Source organism: Pteropus alecto, unplaced genomic scaffold (genome assembly GCF_000325575.1).
Source record: "Pteropus alecto unplaced genomic scaffold, ASM32557v1 scaffold144, whole genome shotgun sequence".
NCBI classification, from domain to species: Eukaryota; Metazoa; Chordata; class Mammalia; order Chiroptera; family Pteropodidae; genus Pteropus; species Pteropus alecto.
The window spans coordinates 156224-162223 of record NW_006435760.1 but is presented as its reverse complement, the minus strand read 5'-3'; positions in this window follow the sequence as shown (position 1 = coordinate 162223).

Genomic DNA, 6000 nt, shown 5'->3' with positions numbered 1-6000 from the left:
TAAAAAATGAAATAAAATAAAATGGAAAAAATAAGGGATTGTTAGCTGACAAGGTCCTTGCAAACTGTGAGGTCAACCAAGGTTTGCCTCGCCTAAAAAAAAAAAAAAGAGATACATAGAAACAAATGATAATGATAGTACAATATATCAAAACTTTTGGGACATGGCAAAAGCGGTCATAAGAGGAAAGTTCATATAATTACAGGCCTACCTCCAAAAGCAAGAATGAGCCCAAATAAACAACCTAATGCTTCATTATAAATAAACTAGAAAAGGACACATGGACCAGTGGAACAGAATCAAGAGTCTAGAAGTAAACTCTTATTTATATGGGCAAATAATTTTCTACAAAGAAGCCAAAAACATTCAGTGGAGAAAAGAAAGCCCCTTCAATAGATGGTGCTGGGAAAACTGGAAAGCCACCTGCAAAAGAATGAAACCAGACTGTTGTCATTCACCATACATCAGAATTAACTCAAAATAGATTAAGAACCTGAATGTAAGACCTGAAACAATAAACTGCATAGAAGAAAAGGTAGGAACTAAACTCATGGACCTTGAACTTAAAGAGGATTTTATGAATTTGACCTCAAAGGCAAGGAAAGTAAAAGCAAAATAAATGAATGGAATTACATCAAACTAGAAAGCTTCTGCACAGTAAAAGAAACCCTGTATCTGTACCTACAGCCTCACTCCATATCCAAGAATGATTGCTGGGGAGAAATTTCACATTCCTAATATGTGATAAAATACTTTTGTCCAAAATATAAACTACTGAAAACCCCACAGAATTTATGCTACAAAGTTACTTTAAAGATACCAAAAAACATGGGGAAGTATTTATTCGAACATCAAATCTGAAATATCAGAGAATTTACCATCAAAAGTAGTAAATCAAGAACACTTTTCAGATATCACTCTGTCAAATACTTGTAGAAAATAAGCAAAAGTTTAAAAGTTTAGAAACTGTACTTGTTAATATGCTTAAAGTATAATGAGGATGGATATTTGGACAGGTAAAGTTGCTTACAATTTATCTTTATATACTGAAAAGGAAATCGTGATTCCACTATCAAATCACTTAATGCTATGTTTTTACTCCTAGTATGTTTGTGAATTATGGTGTTGATTGCTGCTGTCTAAAGATCTGAGAGCCTTCGTATATTTGTTGGGATTCACTCCGATCTACTTTTCCCTTTAAGATTGAGGGCACTGTGGTGTAGGACATATGAAGAAAATCTTAACGGAGATGTTGCTTGTGCTTTATTTAGATCGTTGATGTAAGTCACCAATAAGTAGGTGTTCACAGTATCGTTCTTTGCACTAATTTAAGACACAGGAACACTGAATTTTTACTAGTTTTACCAATTGCTCTCTAAGGAAAATGAGGTGGCAGTTCATTAAAATTTTAATGTGTCTTCATAGTAGCCAGTGTTGGAGTCATGAATACTATTTTATGTGATTGAAATAAAGAAGTCTTCAGAGATATCGGGAAAAAGTACTGTTAACTCACCCCTAAGTGTGCAAAATTATTGTACATCCTTGTTTAATTAGCTTCAGTCTTAACACCCATAGAAAAACAGAGCTCTGAGATCATTATAAAAGAAGAACCAGAATGCTTCATAAATGCTTGTAATCTGTGTTTAGTCCATGCAGTTGGTTTGCAATGCTTTATTTAGACTACTGTAAACTTATATTCACTTATAAACTTAATAAAGGTGAATGATTTTTAATGTATTAGCACTGATGTGTAGTGAATGGCTTGATATTTACCACTGACATGAACCTCTCTCACCTTAGTCATGGTTGTATATACCCTGTACTGTTTGGAAATGCAGAGGAATGACATCACTAGGAATCCACATCCCCCTGGCCTGAATCCACAAATGATGTAAGATTCTTTTCCTCATAAGTTATGTATTGTATTCTTTTCTCCTGCTTGTAACTACTGGAGCATCATGATGGTTGCAATAAAAGTGGTACAGTAGTATTTTTGAGAGTTCACCAATCTACGATATTGCTACCTTAGAATCCATTTTCTGTAGGCAAGTTACCTTAAACTGAAGCTAGCCCCTCCCACTAGGCACACCCTGGACAACCACTCACAGACTCACAAGTGAGTGTAAGTTTCCAATAGGACTTCTCCAGCAGCCCTTGTGAACAAGTCTCCCCTGCCTTCACCTCGTATACCCCTAGATAAGATCTCTGCAGAGCTCAGTGAAACCTTGCTGTTTCTTGTTTGAATTGGCCAATCTGGACTTAGCTCAAGAACCACAAAGCACTATCCCAAGGACCGCAACGAAAGCATGTGCGCCAGGCCCTCCTCAGTCTGCATCCTGCCTCGGCCTCCCTGTGTAGCCCTTTGAGGCATGCTGTGTACTTCCTCCAGGACCTGTGAGTCATAAACTTGTCCATTTCTTTTTTCCTTGTGCCCTTTTGGTGAACTGTGCATGCAACACAAAGGGGTCTGCTTAACAAATACTTATATAACAAAATCCCAAGAAATACAATTAGAAGTCAAGTTTTGATTCAAGGAGAGGGAACAGTCTACTCTAGAAGGGTTTGAAAGGTGGGCAGTTCAGTACATCCTACATCCCTGATCTGTGCCAGAATTTGGGGCACCTGTGAGAAGAGAGGATCCCTGATGACAGAAAGAGAAACACAGTTTGGTTTCCATCCAGGAGGTGATTGTTCCTGACTCTCTCCTGTGAGAGAGGAGAGAAAAGGATGGCCTTTTCTGCATTTCAGGGTCCTTCTGCCTGTGGGTGTGATGGTAGCAGATGAAGATGAGAGGAGTGGAGGCATCTGAAAAATGCAAAAGAAAGAGCTTGCAGAAATGACCGACTCAGCTAGTTAAAGCCCATTCCTGACTGCCCTCTCTTCCCTTTCTAGGACCCTCCAACTAACATGTTTTCCCATAGCTACCTCCCTCACCTCAAGAACTCTCCAACTTACATCTGTTGATTCATGGCTTGCTAACCAACCAATGTCCTTCCTTATCTCTGTAGCTGTGTAGGAATAACAAGACTATATAAAACTGCCTGTTATGTTACAATTGGAGCTCAGTCTTTGGATGGGAATCTGCTGAGCTGGTGCCGGCATTAATAAGTGCTGCTTCCTGCTTATAGCCTCAGTGTCCCGTCCCTCTATTCGAAAATCCTATAACAGTGCGGATAACGCCAAGGTCGCAAGACAAACAACCTGTAAGACCAGTGGTCTGGAAATTTCTGCCCCCTTGCAGCCCTCCCCCCATTCGAAGCTCTCCCATCCTGAGTCATGAGACACACGTTGAAACCTCAGACGAAAGAATCACGCGCCCCTTACACGGACACTGCAGAGGTATATAAGCTATAATAAATCTAACCAAAGCAAGCTTGTGCTTGATGTTGCTAACCCCATGCGCTCCGCCAGCCAATAAATTCTCCTTCCTCTAACAAAGTTGTCTGAGCATCCAGTTTCTTCCACTGGGTGTTGCTTCCTGCACCAAAGAGGCTCTGATGAAGAAAAAGAGCCAGGCTCTCTAGTTGCTAAAGAAAGATTTACTATTTAAAATAAACTGAAGATTACAAGACCTGGGAGCTATATGTGGTTTGACATTTGTGTAACACAGCTGTTTTCTCATGATTAGATTCATGTCTTTATTTTCCCCCCAATGATAACAGAATAGATGATGTGTTCATAAATGTGCATCAGGTCGCCAATGCCGGATTGTCCCAGTACAGCTGATGTTAACTTCATCCACTTGATTCATGTCCTGTCTTCCCGGTTCCTCCATCATAATGCTAATATTTTTTGATCGTCATGAATAAAGATTTAGGGAGATTTACTGAGTGTTGTGTATAAACCATGACAGTTACTCTGGAAACTCTCTTTTTGCTGAGTCTGTCTTTGCTTGTAGTTTTCTTTGAGAAATGAAGGCTCTCACCTTTGTTTATTAGAGATACTAGTTTTAACAACTGGCAGTTCTAAGTCAGGCCTCAGTTTTCAACTTTTCAATTTATTCCTGTCTGACATATTCTTTATGACTTTGTTGTATTTTCATGAGAGAAAAGTAATCATAATTAATAGATGTTCAAGTGTCTTAAAATTCTAAAATGCAACCTACCATAATGGTAACAAAGAAATTTTTAATGAAGTTTACAGTCACCAACAATACTTTTTATATGTGTTTATGTCATTGTGCATGTTTGTCTCCATAGTATTTTTAACAGACACCAAAAGCTTCCTGCACAAATAGATGTTTAAGTATATACAATTGAAAATATTTCTTAATTTCAGTGACATTGAAATTTTTCTACAGTATCACTTTTACCATGTGCATGATTACTTTATAGAGATATGAATGTGTGCATAAAATGTAAGTTATTTATTTGATGAATTCTGATTTGGTACCTTCTCTTTTATGACTCTTCTCAGCTTCAAAATCTACTCGGATTTTCTCTGTGTATTCATATTGTTGTGTCTTTTTTTTTTTTTTTTTTAAAGATAAATCTAGGTCAAATAAACTAGATAAAATCCCAGGTTCTACAATTACTGGATGTTGGAAAATATCCTTATAAAAGAAAGGTAATATTGCTCTTTTAGATTACATTTTTCTACTTTCATGCATTAATTTACTCTGTATCTATGAGTTTATTTCTTCTTTTGTGATAGAATAATATCTAATGTCAAATGTTCAAAACAGAATGGTCCTTTATTGTTGGTATTATATAGAAACCTGTCAATGCTGTAAAACTCCATTCCACATCATTTGTCATGTAATTTAATGTGTTTTACTGCTTTGAGATAAAGAAATGTGTTCCTGGGCCCTGAGGCATTAGCATGGATGGGTAGCCTATTAGGAATGCAAAATCAGGTCCCACCCCAGAACTTATGAATCAGAACCTACATTTTAATAATATAATTATTATTGTGCATGTTAAAACTTGGGAAATACACTTCAAACTCGCCATTAGTTTCCCATAGCGGTATACACACTCAAAGATAGATATGCCAGTATTGATTCCTTAACTACATATATTATCTTCCCTAATGTGTAGTATTTACAGTTGTTTTTATATCTATGTCATCACTTCTTTTTCCGGCTTTATTGGAACACAATAGACAATTAGTTGTTCATATTTACATTGTACGATATGAATTAGGAGATCCACATAATTTGCTAAGCAATCACCCACTAAATCTAGTACCCCTCTTCCCCCTTACATATTTATTACATTAAACCATCTTCCCCATTCTACACTCTACATCTTCATGTCTATTCTGCAACTATCTACTTGTACCTCTAAATCCCTTTGCCTCTTTTTGCCATCCTCCCTAAACCCCTCCCATGTAGTTGCCCTCAAAATATTCTCTGTATCTGAGTTTATTTCTTCTTTTGTTGTTGTTGTTCTTTATTTTGTTCTTTAGATTCCACATGTATGTGAAATCATGTGATATTTGTCTTCCTCTATCCAACCCATTACATTCAGTGCAATACCCTCTAGACCCATCAAGGTAATATCTTTTTCCAACCCTTTCCTTTCACTTTAATCTGAAGTGAGTCTCTTGTGGGCAGCAAATATAGGAATCTTGTCTTATCCATTCAGCCACTCTATCTTTTGGTTGGAGCACTTCTTTTCCATTTGAGGTACTTGTTGATAGGAAGGAATGTAGTTATTATTATTCTTTATTCTCGTTTTTTGATACATGTCTTTTCTTTTTAAAGAGTTCCCTCCAACATTTCCTGTAATACTGGCTTGGTGCTGATAAATTCCCTTAGCTTATTTTTGTCTAGGAAGCTCTTTATCTGTCCTTCAACTCTAAATGATAGCTTGGCTGGATAAAGTATTCTTGGTTGTAGATCCCAGGTTTTCATCATGTCCAATATTTTGTTCCAAGCCCTTGTGTCCTGCATGGTTTCTTTAGAGAAATCAGCTGCCAGTCTTATGGGTGCTCCCTTGTAGGTAACTAACTGCTTTTCTCTTGCTGCTTTTAAGATTCTCTCTTTATATTTAATTT